This window comes from Pseudochaenichthys georgianus, chromosome 22 (genome assembly GCF_902827115.2).
Source record: "Pseudochaenichthys georgianus chromosome 22, fPseGeo1.2, whole genome shotgun sequence".
NCBI lineage: Eukaryota > Metazoa > Chordata > Actinopteri > Perciformes > Channichthyidae > Pseudochaenichthys > Pseudochaenichthys georgianus.
Genome location: NC_047524.1, coordinates 8,625,040 through 8,641,175, shown reverse-complemented (window position 1 = coordinate 8,641,175; position 16,136 = coordinate 8,625,040). Strand labels below are relative to the sequence as shown.

General features: G+C 41.4%; 2 long non-coding RNA genes across 3 annotated transcripts; both read left to right on the top strand.

Moving 5' to 3' along the window:
* The first annotated feature begins 4,041 nt into the window (after positions 1-4,041).
* On the top strand, positions 4,042-16,136 carry LOC139436087 (uncharacterized). Of its 2 annotated transcripts, none has more exons than XR_011645299.1 (3): positions 4,042-4,454; positions 14,038-15,439; positions 15,812-16,136. It is a non-coding gene; the product is annotated as an uncharacterized lncRNA (long non-coding RNA). The 2 variants fall into 2 exon arrangements; XR_011645300.1 differs by lacking the exon at positions 4,042-4,454 and adding an exon at positions 11,691-11,820.
* Positions 5,346-8,128, top strand: LOC139436043 (uncharacterized). Its single transcript, XR_011645247.1, has 2 exons — positions 5,346-5,927; positions 6,608-8,128. It is a non-coding gene; the product is annotated as an uncharacterized lncRNA (long non-coding RNA).

Here is a 16,136-nt window from a genome sequence, read left to right as displayed (position 1 = left end):
TGTCTTTTATATGTATATTAAACAACACTGTTAATTTAGTTGAGAATTTAAAAAAGATAGTCCTTTATGTCTTTTATATGTATATTAAACAACACTGTTCATTTAGTTGAGAATTTAAAAAAGATAGTTCTTTATGTCTTTTATATGTATATTAAACAACACTGTTAATTTAGTTTTGGGTATGTTTTTGTTAAAAGAAAACAACACTGTTAAACACTGTTCCTTCTACGGTATCATAATTCTCGTTTCATTATTATTAAAGGAATGGTCCACTCATTAGATAATTAATCAAAACTTCAGTATTTAGTGAAACATTATGTTTAAACCATACCCTGAAGAAATCAGCGATATTCCCCGGTAAATAATGATTTTATATCTCTTTTTTATCAAAACCTTTATATTCCGTCTGGCCGCCGCCATTTTTGCCATTTTCAGTAGTCACGTGATGGTCGTGACGTCATCCATGCGTTCACTTTGTCAACACACGGAAACATGGCGGAGTATTTGAGTTCGGACTCGTCAGCAGAGGAAGAAGTTTTGACCAATGTGAAGAGATTGGATGGGGGAATTCAGCCATACATATCAGTATGACAATACGACACCCTCTGTCCTTAGACCCTCACATCGTACAAGGAAAAACTTCCGGAGAAAACCCACAGTTTAAAGGGAACATGGGAGAAACCTCAGGGAGAGCAACAGAGGAGGGATCCCTCTCCCAGGACGGACAGACGTGCAATAGATGCCGTGTGTAAATTGAAAAGATAATACATTTGCAACATAGGTAGTCCAAATGTTTGGAAATGCATGTGTGTGTATAATAGGAAGATGATATAAGATACTATATGTATGCATGTAGTACCACCCTTGCTAGCGATTCCCTCTCTAGTTTAGCATACTCAGCTTCGTTGTCCCTGGCCATAGAATCACGATGTTATGGGGCCGGAAAAAACTGGGGGGAAATACACACTAGCCGGTCCTACGTTATATAGAAAGGCCCCCAAAAACTGGCCTGGCCTGGACGCTAAAGGACGTTAAAACGGGGCTAGTCGCTGCAATGGAAATGCGCTATAACATACCTTATTCTTACTCCGAGCACTACTTCTGCTCCTCCGTCGCTTCACACTTGCAGAGGGCGATTTCTCAACTGGCCGAACTGGTATCCTGGTCGGTGATGAAAGACCGATGGTACTGCATCTCCATTAAGTAATGGTTGTTCCATAAATCCCATGTTATGTTTTATCATACTCTCAGTGTAGTCGTCCGGAAATTTGAAATGTTCGCTGCATACATGAGCCTGTGAATCTTTCGGTTCGGGCCGGTGTTGCAGTATAACGTGAGTCATGACAACTGGCGACATTCTATTATTTTCGTCATAGGAATCCGGGGCGTGTACATTGAGGACCCATTGTTGATTTACCATGTCGATCGCCTCGTTTGTCGTTTACGTTCATCTTTTGCTATATCTGCCTTCCTAAGATCACTTTGATGCACATTCAGTACTCGTATGTGAGGTTGTGGGTGAGAGGTGGATATCGTGACGCTTACAGGGAGGTATCGAACATTACAAAGTAGGTGACTGTGTGGATGCCTGTTCAAAATATTGCAAACTTGAATAAATCATTTAAATTATATATTTGTGTCCGACTTTCATTTGTACATCGTTCTTAATGTGATGTATAGTAGCTCTGATAGCTGTCCATACCTTCAGACAGCCTAAAAGTAAAACACAAGTCGTTTATTCACAGCCCGAACGCTCATCGAGATGACTGGATCCTCATGACAGGTTGTGATCAGCTCCGATTAAATTGTGATATCAATGCTGTAGCTATTCTCCAGGGAGCACGTTTTTTTATGAAATACCTGTATCCCTCTCATCACAACAAGACTCTACACTGTGCAGGAAAAACAATTACATACATGAAAATAACCTTGATGAATGGGTAATAAGTTGTATTTATTTCCTGACCAACATTTAGCTGGAAGACTGGGATACACCCTGGATTGGTTACCTCTACATCACTGGGTGAACACTCTCTATAACAGATATTATAAATGTTTACTTTAATTCACCAAACTTGCATGTCTTTGCACTATGGGAGGACACTGGAGCAGTTGAAGAAACTTCTGAGCATGGACTCTGAACAGAAAGGAAAACAGCTAAGATCTAAAACTGTACATTGCTTGCTTAATGAAATGTAAACAACGTCATTACTGCTTACTCTGGATGAGTGATGTAAAATGTTTGTCAATATTCTAACATGTCTTTTTTCTGTTTATTTTAAGATCGAGTGCACTGGGTGCGCTATGTGGTACCACACATACTGTGTTGGGGAGCCCTGTCAATGCAGATTTCTTTTGTAAAGGCTGCACTTCTTAGACACACACACACACAGACACACACACACACACACTTTATTATTTCTGTTGGCAAAATCCTGAATGTCCTCTTCCAGTATGAGAGTAACATGATAACAAAGGTATCCCAGCTGTAGCTGTGAACATGACAGGATGTGAGATGACCTAGAAGAGCATCAGGACTGTTTGAGGCATATGATAGCTATGTGATTAGCATGATGATTCAGCCTCTATGGAGATAGACATATGACAAGCATGCTCATTTCTGACGTGGAGCTAGTCTGAAGTAAACATTGAATACTGCTTTCTATTCCTCCATCTTGTGACTGTGTGACTGCCTCTCTTGGATATCAGCATGTGAAGGACACTGTTCAGGAACTAGTTGATGCTCTGTATGTGATGACTACTTCCATTCTGGAGAGGATCACAGATACATGGATCCTGATGTTGAAGCTCAAGCCGGGGACCAGTAAGATTGTTCTAACAATTTCCAATAAATGTTATTCTGAAACATAACTATCACTGTTGTCTTTCCTTCTATAAATGAAGCCAAAAATATGTCAAGCTGTGCTTAGCCCTCCAAAAAGTGCATGGTTGCAACTTAGACAGTTAAGCATTTTATATCAGTGGGTCCTCATGGTGCAACACGGAAGGCAGACAGAATTGCAGACACAGGTGTCACATGAACTTTAAATGTTCTGGAAAGTTCCTTATACAGCTTTAGCCTTTTTGATCTCATGAAGTCCCTAAGTGACACACACTGAACAGTCTGGTGGGTTATGGTCCTTGTCATTTGCTTTTGTGTTCCCATAACAACATGTCCAAGATGTCCATGTGCCAGGCTAACACATGTGACATAACTAGCTACATTTGGAAAGGTTTTTTGTTGCTAAAGTTAACATTCAAGCCATTTAAGAATACAAATGCTTACATGACATGTAATTTGTTAAACATTAAGCTGTCTTGGGCTCTTTTCTGATTCTGATTACATATAACCTGTTGTAGAAACATTTATTGATGAAATTGATATGAAACTAATGGCATAAATATTGCTGTGACACTGATGTCACAACAAGACATTAACCCTAAACATTCACAGTAAACCCGGAGTGACATATATGCACAATTACAAATATGATTATGATCTGCTCAGTTAATTTAGCTGATTCAATTATATTTAGTTAACATATTCTTTATTATTCAATTCAAACGTATGTTCACACACATGTAAACCAAAAAAATCATCCTCATTAATGAAGTTATAAATAAGAGTTACTTTACCATTAAAGCCCAATGTGACATATATGTCACATTTCAGATATTTCACACTGGGGGGGTTACTTGTCATAAATGTGTTCTAGGTGGTCTATTTAGTCTAAATGACGTTCCCCTTAATTTCCTCAAAAGTAGAAATGGGTCCGGGTTCTTATGGGTTAAACGTATAGGCTTAAAGGCATAATATAACTACTGTATTATATGTATTCAACGTGTGCCCCGCTGGACTTATGTTTCTGTGGTTGACCGTTACTGTGACATATCAGTAGAGCCACGGAAGATAGTTTGTGTGTTTCATTCCCATGCATCAAGGTTATTTTCATGTATATAATTGTTTTTCCTGCACAGTGTAGTCTTGTTGTGATGAGAGGGATACAGGTATTTCATAAAAAAAACCGTGCTCCCTGGAGAATAGCTACAGCATTGATATCACAATTTAATCGGAGCTGATCACAACCTGTCATGAGTGATCCAGTCATCTCGATGAGCGTTCGGGCTGTGAATAAACGACTTGTGTTTTACTTTTAGGCTGTCTGAAGGTATGGACAGCTATCAGAGCTACTATACATCACATTAAGAACGATGTACAAATGAAAGTCGGACACAAATATATAATTTAAATGATTTATTCAAGTTTGCAATATTTTGAACAGGCATCCACACAGTCACCTACTTTGTAATGTTCGATACCTCCCTGTAAGCGTCACGATATCCACCTCTCACCCACAACCTCACATACGAGTACTGAATGTCCATCAAAGTGATCTTAGGAAGGCAGATATAGCAAAAGATGAACGTAAACGACAAACGAGGCGATCGACATGGTAAGTCAACAATGGGTCCTCAATGTACACGCCCCGGATTCCTATGACGAAAATAATAGAATATCGCCAGTTGTCATGACTCACGTTATACTGCAACACCGGCCACATTTCGCTAGCCACTGCCTCCGAATGTACTTCTTACGCTTACCTTTTGGCAACAGATGGAACCGAGCATTCCGTGGATTGTTCCTATCAGAATTGTGGCAATATTTCGCGATACAGTGAGGCATATTTGAAGAGAGAAACTACAGTAAATAACATGGAGATCAACGTGTCTTCGAAAACCAAACACATGGTTGACGTCACGTCCGGAAAATGGCGGCGCCCACAGTGTTGATGTTATTTCGGTATATAATCAGTTTAAAATCACTGATAATGTCATCGGATTAAAAAAAAAAAAGACTGGCAGAGACTGGTCTGTTTTATCGGATGATAATTATTTAAAAATGAGTGTCATGAGCATACCATTCCTTTAAAAAGAAAACAACACTGTTAAACACTGTTCCTTCTACAGTATCATAATTCTCGTTTCATTATTATTATTAATAAATCAAAGGTGTCTTCGAAGAGGTGCTAGATTACTGAAAAACAACTGTTAGTGTGTTCATGCACCAGCCTGCAAAAGATAAACAAGCAGTTTGACCGAGAGGCATTTCAGTTCAGAATACATTTTTATTTATTTTAATTTCCACACTGTGGGGGTCTGCTGTCAGGCAGTTTTGGCAGAGCTCATATTATACGTCAGTTGTATATTATTGTTATTGCCTAAATAATCCAGTATCAGTCAGGCTGTTTTACCTTTGTGTAATAACAGGAATACAGAGTAAAATGTGATATATTGACGATGCTTTAAATAGCGTTGTAGGTAAATGTGATTTAAACTAATTGTTCCTTGCGTCAATTGTAAGAAGAGCTGTAATTCCCCGCCATTAGGTAGCGTTAGCTAGCACTGATTAAATTAAGTGGATTAGAACCCTCTGGAGTCAGTCATAATTTTACGTAATTAATCATATATTTTCGATTATAAGGAGTAGAAACATGATTCAGATATCCGCGGAATCGCTGGAAGGGTAGCTTTCCAGCGGTATCTCCTGTGAGACTGTAATCAGGGCACAACAGCCAATATGGCCGCTCAAACCAACATGACTTTACACTGTGTGGGATTGGTGGATTTGTGTGTCCGTCAAGGAAATCTCGGCCGGCAGCCATCATGGTCTGAAATGACCAATGGACATCGAGAAATCACTAAGGACCTACCCACCAAGTAAAAAAAAACATAAACCACGTGTCTCCCATCAGTTTACGTCTGTGAGGAGAGAGACAGAGAAAATGGCTAAAAACTTTACAGTTGCCGACTTCGCTAGAGATTGTTTTCGCTAGCAGCAGTGAAGATAGAGCCTCAGAACCTGAAGTCTTCGACTCTTCTGAAGAAGAAGAACACAAAGACAACAACAAGGATCTATTTGGACATGGGTAAGTGTAAATATTACAGTAATAGTGTACTGGCAATGTGTGGGGAATACCGCGAAAATGAAAAATAGGTTTATTGATATATATTTTTTATCGATAGTCATGAACTTTTTCTTGGGACAAAATAGACTACATTAGCAAACGTTTACTCTGTGTTAACGTTATTTTGGTGTGTAAAAGTGAGATTACATGTGTAGATGATTAAATTAATCATTTATTCGTCCCACAACGGAGACATTTACAGTGACATGTTTTTGCCATCGATTATTTTATCATACTGTTCTGTACAGATGAGACTTTGTCATAGATTTATTTATGTGTGCCTGTTATTATTTTACCGTCCTGTACAGATGAGACTTTGTAATCAGATGGTGTGTGTGTGTGTGTGTGTGTGTGTGTGTGTGTGTGTGTGTGTGTGTGTGTGTGTGTGTGTGTGTGTGTGTGTGTGTGTGTGTGTGTGTGTGTGTGTGTGTGTGTGTGTGTGTGTGTGTGTGTGTGTGTGTGTGTGTGTGTGTGTGTGTGTGTGTGTGTGTGTGTGTGTGTGTGTGTGTGTGTGTGTGTGTGTGTGTGTGTGTGTGTGTGTGTGTGTGTGTGTGTGTGTGTGTGTGTGTATTTATTTACTTGAACTTTATTTCAATGAAATTAGTTGTAATTATTGTCCTACATTTTTATTTGTTTTACAGAGATGTTTCACAGCTGTCTGGGCCTAGTGGCCCACAGGCGGCGTTTATCCAGCAGCCACAACATCCATCTGTGCCGGCCCCCAGGTCAAGATCTACTGTTGCTCAAGGGCCTTCACCAAAGCCATCACCACCAAGGACCAGCAGACTAGCATCACTACAGCTGCCTCCACCTCCATCTGCGGCTGCCACCAGGTCAAGATACACCTCAGCACAAAGGCTCCACCACAGCCATCACCTTCAACCCAGCCAGCAAGGAGGTCTCATGGAGGTCTCGTATAGCACTTGTACACCCCACCTACACAGCAGCCCATGCACCATCACCCCCACCTACACAGCAGCCAGACCCACTGTCTTGGAAGACAGACAAAGACCTTGACACTGTCTTGACATTTATAATGAATAGTTGGTTGAAAGTTCTGATGTTCAATTTTGTAAATAGTGAGATTTTCCAGTTTCTTATATTTATATAAATAGTTGGTTGAAAAAAACATATTTATAATAAATTGTTGGTTGAAAAAAAAAGGTTGAATGCTCAATTTGTATTTGTACACATCACATGAACCTTGGTATGTAATATGAAGTCATTATTCAGTCCTAATGTATCTCAGTCCCTGCTGTGGTGAAAGTAGAGTGATAAACACCTGTTTTACTCAAAATTCGAATTAATTTTTTTTCATTTTAGACATGAATTACACATTTATATACAGTGTAATTCAAATATGTCACTGCTTTTGTGATCCTAAGACTTTGGTAACCAAATCTAAAACACCAAAACAATTCGATCACATGAGTAAATTTGTGTTTTCACAAGAGTTTTGAAGATTTTCCGAAAATCGGATGTAACATTTTAAGCTTTTGAGCTACTTATCGCATCAAACAGTGCTCTAAGGTGAGTAATTTGCATATATAGCAATACCAGAGATTGTCCTGAACATTTTTGATATGTAACACATGGGGTGCCATGTTAGAAGAAATACATTTAAAAGGGGATTTAAGAAAACATCAAAAATTCGAGAAAATACCCTTAGACTTAATTAACAAAGTGAAGTTTAGCATCTTAACAGCAGTGCAGAAACAAACATCAATTAGTAGATATAAATAAGATATTATATATACGGTAAGCAGTAAATATATTCAGCAGGGAAGTATACAGCTGGAAGAACGATACGATTACAGAGTACGCTTTAAATCGGATTGGTCAGTCACTGGGGGTGAGGCGGGTCTGCTGTTTCTTCACTGGGGGTGAGGCGGGGTCTGCTGTTCCCTCTCCAGGGAGATAACCTGTCGTGGCACTCTGAATATTGGCTGAAGGGTTCCCTCCAGCAAGCTTCTGGCCTCCAGAGTCCAGAATGCAAACCTTTGGCCATGCCTTTGAAACAATAAGAACAAGACGTCATCTAAAGCAGAGGTTCTCAATTGTTTTTCAGCCAAGGACCCCTTACAAGATAGAGAATACACCAAGGACCCCCTCATTCTGATTTGTGATTTTGGGCTATATAAATAAAAATTGACTTGATTTGACATGTATGTCCCTTGGAATAATCTGACGTAGCCTATTTTTTTACACTTTTATAGTCTTAGTTATGTGAAACTCTGTGAGTTGGGGGAACATGTCTGTAATGGCATTTTGCACCTGCCTTCTCCAGATCGCTGTTTTGGCACGGAATGCCTGGATTTTGTCGCTTACCTCCAGGATAGAGGCATATCTGCCTTGAACGGACAGACTGAGATCGTTCAATAAGTTGAACACATCTGCGAGGTAGGCGAGCTGTGCGATCCATTTGGGGTCCGAGAAGAGTGCTGCAGTAGTTGGCTTGTCATACTGGATGAACTCACACAGCTCTGAGCGCAGTTCGTACACCCGCTGTAGCACTTTTCCACGGGAGAGCCAACGCACCTCTGAATGGAACAGCAGGGTGTCCTGTCCTGCGCCCATCTCCCTGCAGAGCTGGCCGAATAAACGGGACTGTGGCTTACACTTGATGTGGTTGACCACAGATACCACCGTGCTGAGAACGGACTGTAGCTCAGGACTCAACTATTTTGACGCCAGAGCCTGCCTGTGCAGCATGCAGTGGGTAACTATCATCATTGGATTGCGCTCCTTGGCACGAGCAACCACCCCACTATTGCGTCCGGTCATGGCAGCTGCCCCATCCGTGCAAATTGCAATGCAATTCTCCCAACTCACAGTGCCAGTCTCCATGAACATATCTATAACATTGAAAATATCCTCACCTGTTGCTCGCCCTGTCAACTTTTGACAAAATAAAAAATCTTCCTGAATCCTTCCTTCCCACGGGTAGCGAACCAGCGCGATGAGCTGCGCAGAGCCGGACACATCAGTGGACTCATCCAATTGAACCGCGAATTTAGACCCTCTCAGTCTTTCCATCAGTTGTGATTTGATATCAGCAGACATGTCCTCAATTCGTCGTCTGATGGTGTCATTTGACAGAGGTACACCTTCCTCTCAAAAAAAGCCCGGTCTTTTTTTACATAATCTGGATGCTTGGTCTCGAGGTGCCTCTTCAATTTGGCAGGCTTCATCGCCTCATTGGCAAGACACCGCAGGCATATCAGACATTTCGGTTTCCCTTCCACCTCAATAAATCCATATTGGAGATACTCCTCATCGTATTTCCTTATTTTTGTTTTTTGTTTTTCATTTACTTCATTTGTAGCCGTAACCGGTCGTTTAAAAAAAATCTGTCCATCTTCGTAGTATGCTAGCCGTGTTATATCTCTATGATGCTTGCAGCGGCGCTCTCTGACTGAGGTAACAGTTATTGTTGTTTCCACGGTAATGGGTGACGCGCTTGATTTTTAAATGTATCTATTTGTTAGATTAGAACGTAATCTATGAACTATTTTAGATTAAAAAAAATAAAATATTATTTGTTGAAAAAAAAGAAAAATGAAAAAAAAATGATATCATGATAATTTAAATTAATGAATCTGAAAACTTTTCACGGACCCCCTGGCAGAGTGCCACGGACCCCCGGGGGGTCGCGGACCCCACTTTGAGAACCACTGATCTAAAGTATTGGCAGTAGCTGCAGTGGAAATGATATACCGGTCGGCAATTTAATCCACATCTGTGAATGGTATACCCTTAAACATAAGAACATATAATTGTAGTATTATTATTTTGTGATCATATTATTTAAAAGTGTAAATTATGAATACCAAATATCTGGATCAAGTAACTGGTCACCACAAACAAATCATAGGACTTGTTTTGATTTATTGCTCAAATGGAACTGATCATAACATTCAGGCTGCTTTTAATGCAGACACATTGCAACTCCATTTGCATTTCGCAAGAGAATGTTTGCTAACTTTACCTTCATGGAGAACTGCACGGTGGAAGTGGCTCTCTTGATGGCTTTTGACCTTGCTGTGGTTGGAGAGAACACAGAAGGGGCAGTGAAAGTCGTTGCAACAAGTCGTGCACCGTTGAAGGTCCGGCAAGGATCTCCCCTCTTGGATTGGAATATGCATCTTGAAAAAGAGAGAGCCTAATTGGTCAAACTGAACATTTTGAAACAATTTCACAGACAGACATAAATTAGGCCTAATTGTTAGATTCTGACACAACAGATTCTAACCTACATAATAGGCCGACATAACTGACTAAAACACCTCATGCAATATTACAAAACATGTCAAAATTATGAGACTGTCTGATAAACGATAAACAGGCAGTCAGCACAGTGAAGATTATTTATAATGAATTCAAATTGTAATACAATGACTATTAAAGAAGCATTTACACTGAAGACAGAACTTAGGCTACTGCTGATTTAATGTAGCGGACGCACAGATCATATTGACATGCTTTTGTCATCCGTTGAAGTTTAATTAATTAGCTGACTATAATTAATTATCAGGGTTGGGAAGTTTACTTTTTTTAAATGTAGTAGGTTACAGATGAGTAATTACCCTGTTAAAAATGTAATAAGCAATGTAACTTGACTATGTAACTTTGTATTGAAATTCTAATGTTAATTATGGTTATTTTATGTTTTTTGTGAGTCACTTTGGATAAAAGCCTCAAATAACATAACCATAACATACGGTTTCATTAAACAAATAAACAAAATGGTTAACAGTTGGTTTTGCAGCGAGTCGTCATATGCTAACAGATGACATTTAGCACTTGTTGCTTGTATGGCTGTCCAATTCAATTCTTTCACACGCACATACGGGTATTGGGCCAAGCGCGACACCATACTTCCGGTATCCGCCGTTTTACGCGAGGTGCAAGCAGCCGTACACCGTCTAGGTGTTGCTAAGCTTCCTGTACTGAATATCATAGTCTATTGCCTTAATCAATATCTAGTCAACTCTAAAATACCACATATATGCAATGGCATGATAATGTTATTGTGACAAGTGGGGTATTCACCTGGTGTTTCCAGAAATTAGACGTAGATGCTGCCAAAATCGACAAAGGCCACTGTCGTTTTTCCATACATCTGCAGGCAGTCTGTAAAGGCAATCCGACAACCCACACAGCTCTAGTTTACGCTGGTAACGACCTAGAGCACACCCCTCAAGTCCAGAGATGTAATCCGAAGACATGCAGCGATTTCTTCGGTCGTTAATTCAGAAAAAAAAACTAGTGCGCTCTGCCTGGCTACGTTAGCTAGCTGTTTATATTTGCACTTCCAGGATATTAGCACCTCCAGGAAAATGGCGTATTTATATATATATATATGGCACGTGTTGCATTGTGGGTAGCTCGTGATGTCACTGTGTGTGAAAGAATACAACAGAATAGTTGTTAACTTAAAAAAAAAAACATGATTCACTCTTACTGTAATTCGTGCTCCGTCACGTGCCACCGTCACGTGCTCCGTCGGACCTGTGTGTGCGGTTCTACAAGTGCGGTCCTGTAACTGCTGTCTCCGACGCTGCAGCTTCATGCTACTCGGCTGACTCCTTTGGGCACTCTCTCTGCGCCAGCTTCAGGGACTTGTTGCTGGTGTCCATTTAGTGTTGTGTTTAAACTAATAAACTATATATTCTTACCTCTCGTCTCGCCTCCCTGTTTTATGTTACAGCCCATGAGCCGGCTTGTAACATATGGGGGGCTCGTTGCTTTGGACCTGGGAAACGTGTGCGAACTGGATGTCCGTTGTGGGGACGGATTGCCCGCAGCTGTTGTCACTGAGTGCAGCTGATTGTTTGGGAGTAGCCTGACGAGGGTAAGTGTTTTGTTGTGAAGGGTAAGCTGTAAGGGTGGCACACTGATTATTTTATTCACGGCAGTCACGTACCGTTGGTAATGTCCCTGTTAGGTTTCAGTACGGTCTCCCTTGGAGGTCGTAGGGGGGGCTATTAGTTTGGTGTGAAAGTGGTTAGAGCTATTAGCTCGGGACTAGGGATGGGAATTTGAAAGCAATTGTATATTCGAATATTCGACCCCCCAAAAAACCGGTTAACCGGTTAACCGAAATGTACATATCTTATAAAAAAAAAAAATTGGGTAAAAAAAATTTCAGAATTTTTTTGTTTACATTTTTTTTTTATCCAATTTTTTTTCAAGAATTTTTTAGAAATACATACATGTTCAAATAAGTGTAGAAACCAAGTCGAATTTGTCAAATGTATTGAACTGGTGATCACAGTTTGACAGCTATAGGCCTACAGCTTTCATGTGTGGAGGCGATTCACAATCAGGCCAGCTGTAGAGAAGACCCTCTCAGCTGGAACGGAGGTTGCGGGTATAGCAAGGTATAGCATGTATATATATATAAGTTTAATTTGGCATAGTTTGACCTCTACACCGCACTCAATAACCTGGTCGAAATATTTCCACACATTACTCCTTTTTGACGCCATGTCTGTTGTGTAGGACTCTTCTTGGAGTGTAAATAATTACCGGACTTATGACTGGTAAAATATGTTGAATACCGGCAAAACTAAATCTCTCCTGTCAAAATGTCTATGCACTTTGCCGCCACACACGGTTGCCAAGCAGTGCTTATTGTTGTTTAGGCTGGCCACTCATGTGTCGCGAGTGTTGACAGGGGGCGGGGGACTGTTAGCGCCGGAACCTCGCAACGGCTGCGGAGCTCATTTGCGCCACATTTGGGCCTAAGATGAGGTTTGAGTCTGCGTGATCTGCGTGTAGGGAGGGGCAGCAGCCATATCATTGGCTAGAACTAGCTAGATCTGATGGATTTGGACATAAACACGAGTGAAGTATAACCGGACGCGAGAGAGAGAGATCAGCAGCTCTGCCCGCATTTAGCTATGGCTCTGTCGTATTCATTGCATTATTCAATTTGATAATATGTAATCAACTTAGGCATCACTCCCAAAAAAAAAATAATTCATAACTCATATTCGAATACATGAATAATTATTCGAATGCCTGAATAATTTCTAATATTCGATTAATCGTTCCCATCCCTACTCGGGACCACGCCGGGGCTGCGGGTTAAAGTAAACAGATATTGTTCTAAACTGTATTAAAGTAAACGGGTATTATCTTGAACTGTATTGCAGTGAACATGTATTCTTTGGGACTGTTTTAAAGTAATCCTATATATATAAACCTTCTCACTTACACTCAATGACCCAGATACCCTGCTACACACACTTACACCTCTTTCTACCAGCACACACACATATTTCTTTGCTCATCTACACTCACTGACCCAGATATCAGCACGCACGCACGCACGCACGCACACACACACACACACACACACACACACACACACACACACACACACACACACACACACACACACACACACACACACACACACACACACACACACACACACACACACACACACACACACACACATGTTCTTTTCAAGGTTCTTTCCGGGGCCAATATAATCTCAAGCACCAATATATCTGTGTACAATGTTTGATACCAATATATCTGTGTACAATGTTTGATTGTTTGGGAAGGAATAGTTTGTGTGAAATCTTCCTTGGGAAAGTAAAGGAGTTAACCCAGGTGTAAGATAAAAAGTGATTCTGACCTGGTATAGTTTCGAGGCTCTCACGCTCTGTTCAGAAGAAAAATACTTTTTCCCAGAACTCTGATTTGCTGTAATGGGCCCGACCCAAAGTGAATCCAACCAGTAAGAACACCTAGGGGAGTGAGCAACCGACTCAACTCCTACCCACGGACTCTCTTATTCGCTTAGGAGTAAAATGGGACGGACACACATCTCCGCCCTAAATATGTCCATATATACTGTTGTTTATTCATGCAAAATGCCCCCTGTTTCTGACTGACTGGTACCGATATCTGTATCGCACGGCAGTAGTGCGGGGAGCCCGGAGTGCTCTGTTACAGGGCACTCTGTATTTCGTATTGTGTTTTTTACCATTAAAATAAGATTATTGTTATAACTTTTATGCCTGTGTTTTGAACTTCTTTTATTAAATCTGACCAGGCTCATCTAACTGACGGCGTGGAGCGGAGGTGGGCTTTAAGCCACCACTACTGTGTTTGCTCCTACAAACTGGTGATCCCGACGTGATGAGTGCTGGTCTCTAGAAGGACCACCGACAGCCAGCGGACGGATTTCTGTCCAGGCGAGGACACCCCGGACACCGTTGACAACTAAACCAGGACATCCAGATACAAAAGGTGAGCAGACACCTGTTGATTACCAAAATCTGTGATTGGCTATACTACAACATTTTAGAGTTGTCAGCGGCATTCTCAGTCTTATGGCGCATTTCCACTGCAGCGGGTAGCCCCGTTTAAGCGTCCTGGACCGTCCTCAAGCGGCCAGGCCAGTTTTTGGTTGCATTTCCATATAGCCTAGTACCGGCTAGCGGGTACTTTTTCCCTTTTTTTCCGGCCCCATAAAATCGTGGTTCTTTTTTATCAGACCAGGCCAGGGCTGTGACGTCAACACTCTCGACTGCTGATTGGTCAGAGAGAATCGTCACAAGATCGCGCGCGAGTTCATCCCTAGCGTCGCATATATATTTAGAAGCAAGCTTGCAGCATTTTTATAAACAGCATTTTGTAAACGGAGGAGCTACAAAAATGTCTACGTTTGTTAAGAAAAGCTCACCGTGGTCGACCGAGGAGGTGACGACGTTCCTTCATCTCATTGGGGATGATAAAATCCAGCGGGAGCTCGACGGAACAACAAGAAATGTGAAAGTGTTTCAGGATGTCTCTGCACAGATGTCCGAGCGCGGATTTTCGAGGACTTTCCTGCAGTGTAGGGAAAAACTTAAAAAGATGAAGAGCGAATATCGCCTAATAAAGGACAACAATAACACGAGTGGTGCGGGTCGCAAACAATGGAAGTGGTTCGACTTGTTGGACCAGATTTACGGCCACAGACCGGCCAACGTTGGGAGGGAGGGAGGCCTGGACTCTGCAACGGCTTTACTGGAGTCCCTGCAAGGTACGCTCACTTCTAACAAAGAAGTCTATTTTATCCTTACATTAATGTTCGACAACCCATGCTTTTATGGAGCTCCGAAGAGCTACATAGCTAGCTAAGGCAGATAGCCTTAGCTAGAGCTATTGTTTGCTAACACCATATGTGCCATTGTTTACGTTCAGTTTTTCTTTTCTATAGTTGTTGTTGCTATTTAGTATTGTGCTGCAGTAGTTTGTGGAATTAACAAGTCATTTTGCTGTTCTAGATGATTACATTGGGACTCGTGAGGAGGAACATTCCCGAACAACGGGTGATGGCAGTGTTCCGTCCACTTCGTCATTGAATCCAGAACGGACCCCAGCTCGACCACAGACACCAGCCGAAGACCCTAACCCGACTCAACCACCAACACCGAGTGCCATCACGACACCGCAGCATGTGGTTCTAGGTAAGAAATAGAAATGGCAAAACGACTGGAATTGTGTTTTGTTTTTTTAAACCTTGGATCATCCATCGTCAGTAATTAAAATAAGCTATACCACTGTGTGGAAATGCTCTGTTACAAGTAAAGTCTTAGCTAGTAAGCAGCTAGTACAGTTGTGTGTGACATCCTATCATATACATATATTTATATTCATTATCAACAGGCTGGACATAATGTAATTCACTTTCACAATCATTGTAAACATCTAGGGCCAGAACTTTCTTTAGTTCACCTTACTGTTGTTCTGTTTATACATGTTATTCTTATATCCTTGTGTGACCTGTACCTGTCCTGTGTTTTTTCCTTATTGCTAATTATTATTATCTTGTCACCCAGGCAAGAGGAAACGAGGAGGAGAGGTTCGGGCCCAGCAGGAACGGCACCATGAACAGCACATGGCCCAGCAGGAACAGCACATGGCCCAGCAGGAACGGCACCTGGACTGGGCCAAAGCGTCTGCTGAGCGGAGATGGGAGGAGGAGGTCGCCTTGAGAAGGGAGGAGGCCGCTCAAACAGAGACCTTCAACCTAGCCTTCCTGCGCACTCTTGGCGAGGTGCTAGGGGGACTGGGCAGCCGACGTGGCCCGTCTCCTCCTCGTCCAACTTAAAATAACATTAATAGTTATTGTACATATTATATATATTTTTTCTAGTTACTTTT